The sequence below is a fragment of the Pinus tabuliformis genome, chromosome 9 (genome assembly GCF_031772625.1).
Source record: "Pinus tabuliformis cultivar Carrire ecotype Pingquan chromosome 9, CPIR1, whole genome shotgun sequence".
In the NCBI taxonomy this organism is placed as follows: Eukaryota; Viridiplantae; Streptophyta; class Pinopsida; order Pinales; family Pinaceae; genus Pinus; species Pinus tabuliformis.
The window spans coordinates 376,043,109-376,060,177 of record NC_142307.1 but is presented as its reverse complement, the minus strand read 5'-3'; the positions used below and the strand labels follow the sequence as shown (position 1 = coordinate 376,060,177).

At 38.7% G+C, this 17,069-nt stretch overlaps 1 pseudogene; it reads left to right on the top strand.

Annotated features, from left to right (window-relative positions):
* Positions 1-10,503: 10,503 nt before the first annotated feature.
* Positions 10,504-16,589, top strand: LOC149148741 (uncharacterized; annotated as a pseudogene).
* Positions 16,590-17,069: the final 480 nt, after the last annotated feature.

Genomic DNA, 17,069 nt, shown 5'->3' with positions numbered 1-17,069 from the left:
TTTTTTGGTTTTGGTATGGTTAACTTTCTATCTCGCATTCTCACGAGTTCCTATATAACTATGCCTTTTTTACTGTGTCATTGTTACGTTATCTTCTCTGTTATTGTTACGTCCTCTTTCTAGATGTCTAGTACTAGAGTGTCAACGTGTGTGTTCAAGGTGGATTAATATCATTTCCTATATAACTATGGTTTTTTAACTGTGTCATTGTTATGCAATTTTCTGTGTTAGTATCGTCCTCTTTCTAGATGTCTACTACTATAGTGTCAACGTCTTTAACACGTCTCTGTTAAAGGTGGATTAGTATTTTTGTTGACTCTCGTTAATTTTGGAAAATGTCAACCTTCCATGTTATTACTGACTTGGCATGATTTGGGTTAGTAAAATAATGATTTACAACTAGGTCAACATGGTTTCCATATGCAAATCACCTTTTTTTGGTATATTAATAGAAATCATGATATAGATATTACCAAAAAAACTGAATTTCAAAATTGTGTATATTATAAATCTCAAAGTCCACTAGTTTATCATTTAGGTTGAAAAGAAAATTGAAATGGTACATTACCAAAAATAAGAAACAATATTATAATTGGAACAACGCGGCACCTAAAGACCATAACATAGAATGTGGCTTGCTTGGTCATGCCAACTTTAGCGAGTGTCTATCTTAATTAGCAGATGATGGTTATTTTCTTCTTTAGAAGATTTGAAGGTAAGATTTTCCAGTTTCTCCAGTAGAACGTAAACCTTTTGACTTAATCGTTCCACTTTGTCCATGATCTCTGCCATACACACAAGAATTTATGGACTAGTGTCTATTTGGTCTACTAAAACTCTTTCCATAATTGCTTTGATGTTTTAATATAGATTAGCATTCTGCATATGTATTTTGGTGAGCCCAAGTAGAATTTTCAACCCTTGTAATGGATTTTTTAGTGTCTTTTTTCACCTGATGATTAAGGGTGAATCTTCTCAAAATTCCTACTCAAACTTAGCAATTGTCCTAGAGACTCTCTTATGAATCATTTGGAGTTTCAGTTTGAGAATACTCAAGTTGATGAGCCTCAATGTGGACAAAGGGGTAACTCTTCCTCCTCTTTCCCTCTAATGACCAGAGGAGGTCCTATGACGAACCTATGACGAACCATAATGAGAGGAGGCAGAAAATAAAATTAACCAAAACTAGCGAAAGGAGTAAAATTGAGGCTCGATGTTGAGGGAGAATTCTAGTAGAAAAATACCAAAGATATAGGCTCTGGATAGAGCAAGGTAACCGCTTTAATTCCCTTAACCAACGAAGCTCCCTTAAGCCTTTAAGGAATCAAGAGGACAAGGAACCCACCTTATATTCAAAAACAGATAGAAAATCCAATACCCAAAGAAACAAGCTGGAGAGAACATAAGGAATACTAAAAGAAAACCTAAAAGAATAAAAAGAAAACCTAAAAGAGTAAGGCCAGGATATAAGGTTGGGACGTTGATCTCAAGAAAACGTGGCTATGAGGAGCCAAATCCAATCAAACCGAAGGCAATGTGCATCAAAGCATAAGAGTAAGCATTGAGCTTGTAACTTAAAGGTAGCCCAGTCCCTAAACTAAGTAAATCTCAGAAAAAGTACCTATAAATTCGGAGAAGATGGTCCCTTAGGAAATAGAAAATAAAAGGCAATCGAAGTAAGAACTCTCGACACCCATCATTCCTGCAATCTAGTACTGAATTTAAATATTTGACCGAGAATCCAAAATTTCCCCACCACCTTATCTGATTATAAGCCTCCATTACTATGCATCTCACCATAGATATATTTGTAACTGGGTTGATAATAGCCTAATGGCCCAATTATCCTTCGCTCGTGTTCCGCACATCTACTTCTATTATGATCTAATCTTACCACTAACTGAGCACCTTGACATCCACTCATAAGAGCTTGTTGCTGCGTACAAATTTCCAACTGGTGGCGTATCCCCAATGTTGGGGATTTTTCTGGTAAAATCCCAAAAACAAATAAAACTGAACACACAGAGGCAATGCTCTGTTTCCTTCCCTCCTCAGGATCCTTTGCACAGGGAAGCTTTAAATTTTTTTTCTTGAGAACAGAGTATTACACATCCACAAAATGATTTCTATTCATTAAAACAAAATGCCTGACACATATTCATCCTCTTTTACTGAGAGGGATTCACCAAAAATACATTCAACAAAACTTTGTCTCCACCTGAGAATTTACACTGTTGGTGTGTAAAAACCCATTTACATTTACTGCTGTGAAAAGATTTTACATAAACTGCTTTTTTTACTTACTGGTGTAAAAATCTTCTTTTACATACTGCTGTAAAAATAATTTATACTCCCTGCACTGTTGTGCATATATCCTCCTTTCAAAATCAATGCTCTCCCTATTCTTTAGCTGCTGCTAGCTTCTATTCCATCCCATGTGCAAATATACAACAAAAAAAATACAGAGCGCGTTTTTTACTTGGCTCGTAATATGAAAAACTTAAAACAAAACATTATGTACTACCGTGGGTTTTACGACATGTTCACAATGTACATATGGTCAACGCTTTAAAAAACAAAAAAAACATATAATATGTATGCCTTACAAAAGGATATAACACGTAAAATGCATATGCCCATACCTCGAGTGTAATTAAAATTTAATGTTCTACCAAAAACTTACGAACCACAATAACTATGCATTGAATGATTTTACGGCGGTCAACTCAAACTTCAATTCACTCCACGCAAAGTCATTAATGCTGGCTCGAATGCAACTTTGAAAAAATCGATGGCGGAGAACGATGACCCTCAATGGACGGCTGTGGAGGATTTCGGGAGGCCTTTTGTGCTGATCGTTAGGCTCTGAAATGTCAGATCTGCTGACGTATGTAGAGGACCACGTGGCTGAGTATAATTGTATCAGGCTCGATTATACGGAAACTAGTTTGTGACCAAAAGCGGTCCGATAAGTTTAGGTGGTTTGGAGGAGTGGTTTTGGCATTGTACAAACGAACGAATGCGGTTGAAATTATATTTCAACACTCCCCTTTAATTTCAACTGCTGGGAATTCGGTCATACCCAGACTCTTCCTCAAAAATTCAAAGCTTTTCTGATCCAATGGCTTTGTCAAAATGTCTGCTACCTGTTCTTGAGTCCTGCAATGTTCTAGGACAATTTCTCCATTGTTCACCAACTCTCTGATGTAGTGAAACCTTGTATCAATGTGTTTCGTTCTCTTATGAAACACTGAATTCTTTGACAATGCAATAGCTGAGCTATTGTCACAAAAAATCACTGTCGCTTTTGCCTGCTCTTGGCCTAAACTCCTCAACATTCTTCTCATCGAAACTGCTTGACATGCTACTGCTGTAGCTGCCACATATTCAGCCTCTGTTGTAGACAATGCTACAATGGACTGCTTCTTAGAAGCCCATGAAATGGCTCCTGAACCCATATGAAATACATAACCGGAAGTGCTTTTCCAGTCATCTACACTTCTAGCCCAATCACTATCAGTGTATCCAATTAAATTTGAACATTCTGAAGTAGTATATAAAATTCCAAACCTTTTGGTACCTTTGACATACCTCAGAATTCTTTTTACTGCCTGCCAATGTGCTTCCTTTGGCCTCTCCATGAATCTGGAAATTAAACTAACAGCAAACATAATGTCAGGCCTAGTAGCTGTTAAATACATAAGGCTGCCAACAATACTCTTGTACAAACTAGGATCAAAATCCTTGCTGTTGTCCTCTCTGCTGAGTTTTAATCCCATTACTGTGGGAGTGATCGGTGCCTTGCATTCTTGCATGTTAAATCTGCCCAACACTTGATTTACATATCTAGCTTGTGAGATAAAAATTCTTTTTTCATTTTGATCTACTTCTATGCCTAAGAAGTATCTCAAGAAACCCATGTCAGTCATTTCAAATTCCTCTTTCATGACTGATTTAAAATTCTCAATGATCTGATCATCATTACTTGTGAAAATAACATCATCAACATATAAGACAACAATTAAAATTTTACCATCTTTTTCTTTGATGTAGACGGTGGGTTCTCCTTCACACTTGTCAAATTCATTATCCAATAGATAGGAATCTATCCTGCTGTACCATGCTCTTGGCGCTTGCTTCAGCCCATAAAGAGCCTTCTTCAATTTGCACACTTTGTGCTCTTCACCTTTCTTCTCATAGCCTAGAGGTTGTTCAATGTAAACCTCTTCCATTAACACTCCATTTCGGAATGCTGACTTCACGTGCATTTGGTAAAATTTCCACTTGTTTTGAGCTGCTATAGACAGCACTGCTCTCACGGTTTCCATTCTTGCAACCGGTGCGAAAGTCTCCTCATAATCTCTCCCATACTGCTTCTTGTACCCTTTGACAACCAGCCTTGCCTTGTGCCTTTCTATCTTGCCTTCAGCATTGCTCTTGGTCTTGTAAACCCATTTCACTCCAATGACTTCTTTGCCTTTTGGTAGCTCAACCAAATCCCATGTTTTGTTTCTCTCTATGGCATTCATCTCCTCATCCATAGCTTCTATCCATTTCTTGTCTTGAATTGCATCTTCGAAATGAATAGGGTCATCAACATGACAATACAAAGAAAACAAGGAATTCATTCCTTCATCATAAATGTCACTTAGATTTCTAAACTTCTTACCTCTTTCATTTAGTGTGCAAGTGCTTGAAGATGCACTTGAATTTCCTCCTTGTGGTGTGCTTGGAGAAGCACTTTCATTTATCCTCAATGGTGTCCCTTGCTGTCCTTGTGTTGGCGCTGCTATTTGGGGATGCATTTCAGCGACCTCCTCATCATCTTCATCATGAGACAAACAATTTTTAACATTCACTGTTTTCTCTATGCTTCCATCCCAAGCTTCTTCTTCAATGAATTGAACATCTCTGCTGACAAAAAACTTCTTGGTAGATGGGATATACAACCTGTAAGCTTTGGATTCCTCACTGTATCCAATGAAGATACATTTCTCCCCTTTGCTGTCCAACTTCCTCCTTAGCTGATCTGGTATGTGTGCATAGGCCACACATCCAAAAACTTTCAAGTGGGTGACACCTTGCTTTCTCCCACTCCATGCTTCTTCCGGCACTTTGTTCAACACTGCTTTTGTAGGACACCTGTTCAAAATATACACTACACAATTTACAGCTTCAGCCCAATAATCATTTGGCAAATGCTTTTCCTTTAGCATGCTCCTCGCCATATCCATGATGGTCCTATTCTTCCTTTCAGCAACTCCATTTTGTTGTGGGGTGTACCTAGCTGTAAACTATTTGTGAATTCCATTTTCTCTACAAAATCGTAGGAATTCCTTGGAGATATACTCACCTCCCCTGTCAGTTCTCAAAACTTTTATATGCAGCCCGCTTTGGTTCTCCACAAGTGCTTTGAAATTTCGGAATTTTTCAAACACTTCACTTTTGTTTTTAAGAAAATATACCCAAGTTTTTCTTGTAAAGTCATCAATAAATGTTAGGAAATATTGGCTGCCTGCTAATGATGGAGCTTGCATCGGTCCACATAAATCTGAGTGGATGATCTCTAAGGATGCCTTTGCCCTTATGCTTTTTCCTGATGGAAAACTTTCTCTATGTTGTTTACCCAATATGCAACCTTCACAAAGGCTGTCCGGTTTCTCTATCAATGGTAATCCTCTTACCATTCCTTTTCTGCTTAACAAGTTAAGACCTCCAAAGTTGAGATGTCCAAATCTCAAGTGCCACAACCAATTTTCATCCTTTGGCACACTTTGGAAAGCCTCTTGGGTAACTGCTGCAATCTCTCTGTTTTTCAAATCTGCCCTTATTCTAAGAGGGAACATCCTGTTCCTTGTCATCTTCACTTCAGCAATGCATCGTTTGCTGGGTGCTATATCCATAATGGTGCATACATCATTTTCAAAGAAAACATTGTAACCCTTTTGAACAAGCTATCCAATACTCAAGAGGTTACATCTCATTCCAGGGACATAGTAGACATCTGCTATGGTTTTCCTTTCTCCTTGCTTTGTAAATATTTTTACCTCTCCTTTTCCCATAACAGAAATTTTGCTATCAGTTCCTAGTGTGACTTCTGATTTCATATTTTTATCTAGGGCAGAAAAGAGGGCTATGTTTCCTGTCATATGGTTGCTGCAACCTGAGTCTAAAAACCATATGTCTTCACTGTTTGTTTCAGCCATGTTACAAGCTAACAACACATTATCTTGGCTGATGTTTTCTCTAGTGACATTTACATTTTGTCTATTACTCATATCATGTTGCTTCTTCCTACATTCACTGGCATAATGCCCATATTTTTTATAATAATAGCATTGGACATTGGATTTTTCATACCTTTGTCCTTGAGCATGATGTTGTCCTCTTTGTTGGCTGCTGCCTTGGCCTTGGTTCTGATTTGGATTGCTGCCTCTTCCTTGAGCATTTGCTGGACTATTCCTTCCACCTCTGTTCTAGCTTCTACCTCTTCCTCTTTTGTTTCCTCTGCCTTGACCTCTTCCTCTTCTAAAAGACATCTGGGTCTTGAAGGCTTGCTCTAGAGATGAGTTTTCATTTCTACTCAACCTCTGCTCGTGTGTTATCAGTGATGCATGAAGCTCATCAACTGAAAAGTTTGAGAGATCCTTTGTCTCTTCTATGGTGGTGACAATCACATCAAACTTTGAGGGTAGGACCCTCAATAGTTTCTCCACAATCCTCCTTTCTTCAAGGGTTTCTCCATGAGTCCTCATCTGTGTGACCAGACCAATCACATGTGAGAAAAATGAGTCAATGGTGTCTGACTCCTTCATGCTCAGATTTTCAAAATCTCTCCTCAGCAACTGTAGTTTTGCTGTCTTTACTTTCTCCATGCCTTGATAGGTTGTTTTGAGGGTTTGCCATGCTTCATTGGATGTCTTAGCTGCTGCTATCCTTGGAAACACACTCTGGTCCATTGCTTGATACAACAATACAATGGCTTTTGCATCCTTCTTCCTATTTCTCTTCAACAGATCTCTCTCTGCCTGAGTTAAGTTGTTAAATTGATTTTCATCTGCTGGTTCTTCAAACCCAGATTCAACAAGCTCCCATAGATCTTGTGAGACAAATAAAGCTCTCATGGTTATTGACCAGTAGTCATAGTTCTTCCCATTAAACTGTGGGAACTGGGTGTTAAACATACCCATGCTAGTGCTGGTGCTAGCCATTCCTTGCATCCTCAACTATGCTTCAATTTCTTGACTGTGTATTTTAAAACACTGACTGTTTCAGCAGTAACAAAAAGAAAACTTTGAGGAATACCTGAATCTTTTGCCTGAAACTTCACTTTGCTGGAGAAGATTTACTGCTGCAACAAAAGACTCCTCCCTTCAGCTTCTTTAACACCTTCAAAGAGCCTAAACCTGCTCTGATACCACTGTTGGGGATTTCTCTGGTAAAATCCCAAAAACAAATAAAACTGAACACACAGAGGCAATGCTCTGTTTCCTTCTCTCCTCAGGATCCTTTGCACAGGGAAGCTTTAAATTTTTTTTCTTGAGAACAGAGTATTACACATCCACAAAATGATTTCTATTCATTAAAACAAAATGCCTGATACATATTCATCCTCTTTTACTGAGAGGGATTCACCAAAAATACATTCAACAAAACTCTGTCTCCACCGGAGAATTTACACTGCTGGTGTGTAAAAACCCATTTACATTTACTGCTGTGAAAAGATTTTACATAAACTGCTGTAAAAACCCTTTTTTTTACTTACTGGTGTAAAAATCTTCTTTTACATACTGCTGTAAAAATAATTTATACTCCCTGCACTGCTGTGCATATATCCTCCTTTCAAAATCAACACTCTCCCTATTGTTTAGCTGCTGCTAGCTTCTATTCCATCCCATGTGCAAATATACAACAAAAAAAATACAGAGCACGTTTTTTACTTGGCTCGTAATATGAAAAACTTAAAACAAAACATTATGTACTGCCGTGGGTTTTACCACATGTTCACAATGTACATATGGTCAACGCTTTAAAAAAAAAAAAGAACATATAATATGTATGCCTTACAAAAGGATATAACACGTAAAATGCATATGCCCATACCTCTAGTGTAATTAAAATTTAATGTTCTACCAAAAACTTACGAACCACAATAACTATGCATTGAATGATTTTACGGTGGTCAACTCAAACTTCAATTCACTCCACGCAAAGTCATTAATGCTGGCTCGAATGCAACTTTGAAACAATCGACGGCGGAGAACGATGAACCTCAACGGATGGCTGTGGAGGATTTCGGGAGGCCTTTTGTGCTGATCGTTAGGCTCCGAAATGTCAGATCTGCTGACGTATGTAGAGGACCACGTGGCTGAGTATAATTGTATCGGGCTCGATTATACGGAAACTACTTTGTGACCAAAAGCGGTGCGATAAGTTTAGGTGGTTTGGAGGAGCGGTTTTGGCATTGTACAAACGAACGAACGCGGTTGAAATTATTTTTCAACACTCAGAGTTCCATAAGTCCGCATTTATTTCAAGAATATGATACAAACACAACCAATTAATACCCTTTCTGAGGAAAATATAATATTATTTTAATATTAATTTTCACATATAAATACTATATTAATAAATAAGATTATAGCGATTTTCGATTTTACTTGTTTTAATATTTCAGATACTAAAGATTTTATTGATAATTATAATATTTTTTGGTTTTTGTTTTTTTTTTTAATTTCAATATAAAGTGATATTGATAACATAGCTTTTTTCTTTTAATTTTACATAAGTCTTGAGACATAATTCCCTTGTTGAATGAATTTTATTTTCTGTATTTGTCACTGTTTGACTAATAATTGGTACCAGAATTGATACCCAATAATTACTTTTAATTTTACAGAAGCCTTGAGACATAATTCCCTTGTTGAATGAATTTTATTTCCTGTACTTATCACTGTTTGACTAATAATTGATACCAGAATTGATAGCAATAATCCCAGAATTTTTGTTGTTGCAAGTCTTTTAGGTAAGGTGTAAGGCCGAGGCAGATAGGGGCTGAACAATTCTCCATAAAATAATACTCTATTCGAGCAAGTTCATTGTGCAGAGTGTGAACTTTGAGTGAGATACTCTATTCGAGCAAGTTCATTGTGCGGAGTGTGAACTTCTCCCCCACTCAAGACAATGAACTTGCTCTGAAAACACTGCATTCCACATTTCGTATAGCTATATCGTGAGATCCATTGATCTCCATGTTTAGGGTGGAACGGATGGTATCAAGATAAGTTCCCTGGGGAGGAGTTGTGCAGAGTGCTGAGGACGTTGGAGACTCTACTCAACAAGGTATTTTCAAGCTCCGGTAATGTCATTAAACTGCCACATTGCAGATAAATATTTGACCGTTTTTATTTTAGCCGTCTGAGGGATCCTATAGTACGAGATCGCAACCGGAAACAAGCTTTGGATGCTGAATTCAAAGATCAACAAAACGATGGATTTGTTGTCTCACAAGCTCATGTTTCTTGATTCCATGCACTTGTTGGGTATTTTTCGATGGGAAAAAATACCAAAACCAAACAGATTAAACATCACAGAGCCAATGCTCTGTTATCTTTGTTCCAGGACCTTTTCACAGGGAAGCTATTAAAAAAAATTTCTCAGAACAGAGTATTAGACAGCCATAAAAACATTTCTATTGATTACAATATAAAGCCTGATACAAACTTCATCCTCTTTGCTGTGAGGGATTCACAAAAAAAACATTCATCCAACAAACTATTTACTCTGTCTCCTCCTGAGAATTTACACTGCTGGGTTTACTGCTGTAAAAACCCCTTTTTACATTTACTGTGTAAAACTATTTTTACACATACTGCTGTAAAAATAGATTTACATATGCAGTGAAATTCTACATTACAAAAACAATCTCATGCTATCTCTTGCTTTTGCAATGAGCAAGCAATACAATACATCCCTATTTTCAAATTCCTTTCGCACTGTTGTGCGTTCAACTTTTACCACAAAAATTACATACTCCACTGCTGTGAAAATTACATAATCTTCTGTTTTACAATGGGGGCCAAAAACAATTACATCACCTGTTTCATATCTCGCACTGCTGTGCGTTTACAAAAATTTTGCTCCACCGAGCGCAGCCACCACTCTCGCTACTTTTTTTCGTGCACAGGCACAAATACTCCCATACATAAAAAAACTACGGTCCTCACACACATAACAATATATAAAAACATATATATATAAATTAAAACGTGCCCATGCCCATATTAAAAGGGCCTTCACCAAACACTACGTAAAACATATATAAAAATACATATGGGACGTATGCCCATAACGAAATTTAAGGGCCACACCTAATTCACGTAGAAACATTAAAGGCCATGGCTTTTCCTCCAAGGCTGTCAAACCATAAAAAAGACAAACACTCCACGCAATGCATTGATTTGCTGCAGGCCCATATGCACCTTACGCGATCGACGGCTGAGGATGCGCGAGGAGATCAGACGGCGGAGATTGATATCGGAAGGCAGTTTGCAGCAGGAATTTAACGCCCGAGAAATTACGTTGGCTGATGTCAGGGGAGAGCCACGCGTCTGCTCCAGATTTTCTCGGGTTCAAATATACGGAGATTCCCTTCGCCGGAAAATGGCCCGAGAAGTTTCAGGCGGGTATGCTGACCAGATTCAGGCGTTGTGGTTTGGGCGTTGTATTCCTGATGCCGTCATTGTCCCTGCTGCGTCCACGTACTCTGATGCAGTTGGAATTAACATTCCAAAACTCCCCTTTAATTTCAACTGCTGGGCGTTCAAACATACCCAAACACTTCCTCACATAGAGGAATTCACCAACACTGCTGTCACAAAGACATCTTCCTCGCATAGAGGGATTCACCAACTGCTTCTGATGCAGTTCCACAACCAATTAAAATTGTCTTCCTCTTAATAGAGGGATTTACCTGAGACTGTGCTTAAGAGCACCTTCCTCATGACAGAGGGATTCACCATAACAATGTGCTGAAGAGCACCTTCCTCTTGACAGAGGGATTTACCATGACACTGTGCTGAAAAGCACCTTCCTCTTTAACAGAGGGATTCACTAAGAACTTCACTTCCTCTTACGGAGGGATTACTGCCAAACACTGCTTTAGATGCAGTTTCAAAACAAAACATTCATTGCACTGTTGTGCATACTCATTACATTGTTCTTTTATGCTGCTGCATATTCTCTGCTGCATTGTTGTGCCATCTTCTTTGCTGCGTCTACCCCACACTGCTGTGTCTACACTTGCACTGCTTGTGCACTTTTCAAAGACAAAATACTCTGTCTTTTCTCGAACAATTACACTGTCCCAACTTACAAATTTACACTACTGTGTGTAAACATTTCTTACATTCACTGCTGTTGTATATATTGCATTTCAATTCAATGAACAACACATTCATTACAGTTACATATACTGCTGTAAAAAAAATTCTTTTACATGTGCTGATGTCCATTACCTTTCATTTCTTCAACAAAAACTTCATGCTGCTGCATTTTCTTATTTGCATTGCTGTCCACACCCATAACCATGGACTGTCATCCCTGGGTTTTTATTTGCTGCTGCGTTGCCTCTGCAATTTGCACTGTGGCTGCCTTTTTGTTTCATCATACTGCTGTGTGCCCACACACTAACTCTTTACTCTCCATTACTTGCACATAGAGAGAAATCATCCTCACGCTGTTTTGTGATGCATTCTCCACACAACAAAAAAAATTAACACGGGCTGCTGCCTTTTCTTTTTACACCCTTGCTTCACACAATCTTAGTCTTCATTCATTTTTTTTATTTACACAATGCACTGCTGTGCAATTCCTTTGGTTTTTCTGCTGCCACACATTATCATTCACCCATGTGCATTAAAAATCTGTTGTCCCTGTTTTTCTTTAGGCATTTCTGTGTATGTTGCATTGCATACAAAAAATATTACATTTTTCACTGTTGTGTGAAAAATTTCATTGCATTCTCAGCCACTGGGCATTTATGCTCTGCTGCGTTTTGCCTTCTTCTCATTTTCTTCTCACTTCTTTGCATTTTCATTCCCAATACAAAACATTTCCATCTGCTGTGTATTATACTCAGTCTGCTGTGAGTATATTCTCTCACATTACATAGAAGGAAACTACCTTCCATTGCTATGCATTTCAATGCATGTGCTCCATAACAAAAATTCAAAACTGCTGTTTTATGTTCTGTCCTCCCACTGCTGTGAGGGTCTCCAAGCTCTGCATACTTTTCTTCTTGCGCTGCTGCTCTTTACATTTGAGCGCTGCCCCCATTTCTTTTCTGCTGTTATGACAGATTTAACTTCATGTCCTTCCCTTATAAAAAAATCTTCATCAAGGAGTCAATGTTAATACAGTTCAGCAAAAAAAATAAAATTACAGGCTCCCCTTTAGTGTATGCTTGTCTTCTTTTGGCAAGTTTTCTCAAAAAAAACTTAGATCAGCTGCGTTGCTTAAGGGGCTTTCACACTGTATTTCTTTTCTTCTCCATACTTGTGTAACTTTCTTCTTTTGCATGGGTCTAACTTGTGTAAGAGCCCATGTCAAGTTACAATCTCGTGCCATATGCCCAATGTTATGACACTTGAAACATTCAACATTGTTCATGAATAACATTTCATGATTTCTTCTTGCAAAATTGTTTCTTGGAGATTGTTGGAGACTACAACATCTATCTTTATGAAATGCTCTACAGTCTTTTGCCATATGACCAAAGTTTGAGCAAGCATAACAATAACAATAAAATGAACTTTGGTACCTGGTAGATGGAGGTTTCCTTGATGTACTTCTGAATCCTTGCTGCCTTGAGATCCTTTGATGATCACCATTGCCTCTTGCCTTTTTGCGATCAACTACATTTCTTCTTGGAGCTGGTTTTCTTCTTGGAGCAGGATTTCTTCTGTTGCATCCTTCATTTTTCTCCTTGCCTTTGCTGGAACTAGGAGCATCACCATCTCTTTCTGGCTCCTTCACATCTCCTTTGCTTAAAGCATCCTCATCCTTGTTTGAGGGTTCAGCTACATACCCAAGTCCTGATTTATCAGATGGAGATCTGTGATAGCTGAGCATGTCATCCAGAGCTTGAGAGCTCTTCATGATTTTGTTCATCCCTTCAACCTTCTTCCTGAGGAGGACAATCTCTTCTTCCAACTTTTCACATTCATTACTTTTCTTTGCTAGTTGTTCCTCAGTTTCTTCCTTGCTACGAGTAGCTTCAGCTGCTACTATTTTGAAAGAGATAATATCTGTCTTCATTTTGGAGATTTCTGCTTGACTGCTCTCCATTTTCTTTTCAACTCCTTGTGCCTGCTTCTTGGCTTCTTGTAGTTCGGACTTAAGGGAGGAGACCTCTACCTTGTACTGTCCAATCTCTTCCACAAGCTTATTCACTTTCTTGTGTCTTTGTTCAAGTTGACTTGTCAAGGCATCTGCCTGCTTCTTTGCACTATTCAGCTGATTTGTCATGGATATGACTTCTTCATGATGTTTCCTCTTGCATTGGTCAAGTTCCTTCTTGAGCTTGACTAGCTCTTCATCCCTTTCTTTTACTTGAAGCTTGATGAGGTCAAGCTTTTCATTCTCAGCTTCTATGATGGGTTCAAAATTTTCTTCTTGACTCATTGCCATGGTCAGTGCTCCCTTTGCATGAAGGTCATGCAGTCTGTCCCATATATCCTTTGCTGATGAATATTTCCCTAGATTCTTCTTCACAGAATCAGGCAGTCCATCCAAGATAGTCTTTGTTGCTTGTGCATCATACTCCATGGATTCTTTATCCATCTTGCTATCATCAATCACTGACTCCCAGACTTCAATCCCCTCAAACATTAGGAAAGCCCTCATCTTTATTTCCCATACATCAAAGTTTCCATCAAACTTTGGAACTTCAAATAGAATGTATTCTAATGGATTGCCTTCTAGTTTAGTAGAGGAGGGAGACACATTTTTAGCAGGCTTGGAGGCTTTCTTCTTTGACCTTGCCATTCTTAACTAGGCTTCAAATACTTGACTGTGTTTTTTTTAAATCACTGACTGTTTCTTCAACAGTAACAGAAAGGAAAGCTTTGAAAAATACCTTAACTCTTTTGGCTGAGTCTTCACACTGCTGGAGAAGTTTGACTGCTGCAACAACACCTTCCTTCAGCTTCTTTGAGTCTTCAAAGAGCCTGGACTAGCTCCGATACCACTGTTGGGTATTTTTCGATGGGAAAAAATACCAAAACCAAACAGATTAAACATCATAGAGCCAATGCTCTGTTATCTTTGTTCCAGGACCTTTGCACAGGGAAGCTATTAAAAAAAATTTCTCAGAACAGAGTATTACACAACCATAAAAACATTTCTATTGATTACAATATAAAGCCTGATACAAACTTCATCCTCTTTGCTGTGAGGGATTCACAAAAAAAACATTCATCCAACAAACTATTTACTCTGTCTCCTCCTGAGAATTTACACTGCTGGGTTTACTGCTGTAAAAACCCCTTTTTACATTTACTGTGTAAAACTATTTTTACACATACTGCTGTAAAAATAGATTTACATATGCAGTGAAATTCTACATTACAAAAACAATCTCATGCTATCTCTTGCTTTTGTGATGAGCAAGAAATACAATACATCCCTGTTTTCAAATTCCTTTCGCACTGTTGTGCGTTCAACTTTTACCACAAAAATTACATACTCCACTGCTGTGAAAATTACATAATCTTCTGTTTTACAATGGGGGCCAAAAACAATTACATCACCTGTTTCATATCTCGCATTGCTGTGCGTTTACAAAAATTTTGCTCCACCGAGCGCAGCCACCACTCTCGCTACTTTTTTTCGTGCACAGGCACAAATACTCCCATACATAAAAAAACTACGGCCCTCACACACATAACAATATACAAAAACATATATATATAAATTAAAACGTGCCCATGCCCATATTAAAAGGGCCTTCACCAAACAATACGTAAAACATATATAAAAATACATATGGGACGTATGCCCATAACGAAATTTAAGGGCCACACCTAATTCACGTAGAAACATTAAAGGCCATGGCTTTTCCTCCAAGGCGGTCAAACCAAAAAAAAGACAAACACTCCACGCAATGCATTGATTTGCTGCAGGCCCGTATGCACCTTACGCGATCGATGGCTGAGGACGCGCGAGGAGATCGGATGGCGGAGATTGATATCGGAAGGCAGTTTGCAGCAGGACTTTAACGCCCGAGAAATTACGTTGGCTGATGTCAGGGGAGAGCCACGCGTCTGCTCCCGATTTTCTCGGGTTCAAATATACGAAGATTCCCTTTGCCGGAAAATGGCCCGAGAAGTTTCAGGCGGGTATGCTGACTGGTTTCAGGCGCTGTGGTTTGGGCGTTGTATTCCTGATGCCGTCGTTGTCCCTGCTGCGTCCACGTACTCTGCTGCAGTTGGAATTAACATTCGAACAGCACTCAGTGTTGTTGGTTTTGGTGTTTGGCTCTGTCACCTTCATGGATTGCGATGTTGCAAACTGTTATTATGCGAGTGTTCAGGCGGATGCGAATCAGTTGGTGATTAACCTTCCACTCCTGGTTTTGTTTGCAGTGTTCTCTTTCTTGTCAACCAATCTACGGAATCTATTGTCACTAAAGTGGAAGACAAATATCATCATTTTCGACCCATTTTCCATCACCCTTACCTGCATGCTGCTCCCTATGTAACAAACGAACAGAGCATATCTTATCGAACTTTCAATTAGATTGGGTTGCAATCACCAAACTGGAGCCATATCAGTAATGGTGAGGCTTCGGAGATTTATAATGCATGTGATCTGATAAAACTGTCTATTTCCTCAATTAGTTTTGCAGGCCCTTAGCTAAGTGCAATAACTGCTCGACGGTCCATTGTAGAATCCAAGGAACACTCAGATGTGGAAGCCTCGAAGCATAGGCCGGTGGTGGTTGAAGAGCGTAGACCAAGGAAAGGGGGAAGGAAATATGCTAGTGGAAGAGAAGAGCTCCTCAATAACGTGAAAGCAAAACACTGAAGACATGAGAAGCTTAACCATTGATTCCATGCATTGCGAGAAGCGGTGCGGCCGCCCAAATATCTGAAAGATGGACAGAGCTTCGTTGTTAGGGGACATCATGTCTTACATTCAAGAACTCCAGAGTAAAGTTGAGGATATGGAAACTGAAAGAGAGAAACAGCAGCAGCCACAGCCGTAACAGGCCAAGTCCAACATACATGATGGTAGAATAGTTGATCCTAATAGTTGATCCTATTTCTTCTATTGATGTTGAAATGACGAGTGGAGAGACCACTGTCAAAGTAATTTCTGCAAAGGAAATCCACCCCGTTGGTAGAGTAATGTTTGCATTGCTAAGACTACAATTAGATGTTCATCAAGCAAAAATATCTGCTGCAAATTAAAATATCTCCCATACATTTGTCATTAAGCTGCGCGGAGCCCAGGAATTAACTAAGGACCATATACTTGTGGCTATTTCTGAATGGAGCCCGAGACAAAAAAAAATGAGATATACCTAAAGTTTTAATATAATAATATCCACCAAACATTTGTACTTTCTCTCACCTCTGAATGGCAGTAAAGGCTTTTCATATGTGACAAAATTTCTAGCTTTTTGAGGATGGGTAGGGTTGAATTGTTGAGGATGGGTAGTAAGCATATGTTTGAATTTTTAGAAGGTAGAGTATAAAGAGGTTTTCCGTTACACCAAAACTTGTAGGTTTTGCTAAACATTCCAAACAAGTACCTAGGATTTCCACGGTGGAAATTACGGATTCCATAGAGGTGTGGTGATTCTTTCAACACCCCCGTCAAACGCAACTCGGGGAATCAAACCTAGGTGCATGCTCTAATATCGTGTAAATGTGTTAGAAAACCTACATAGATGAATCTAGCTAGTAAAGGTTGAACACAGTGCTTTGCAAAGCAAAAACACTAAAAGAATCGAAAGAACAAAATAAATGATTGGTTTAGAAAATAGGTTACAATGCTCATGATAT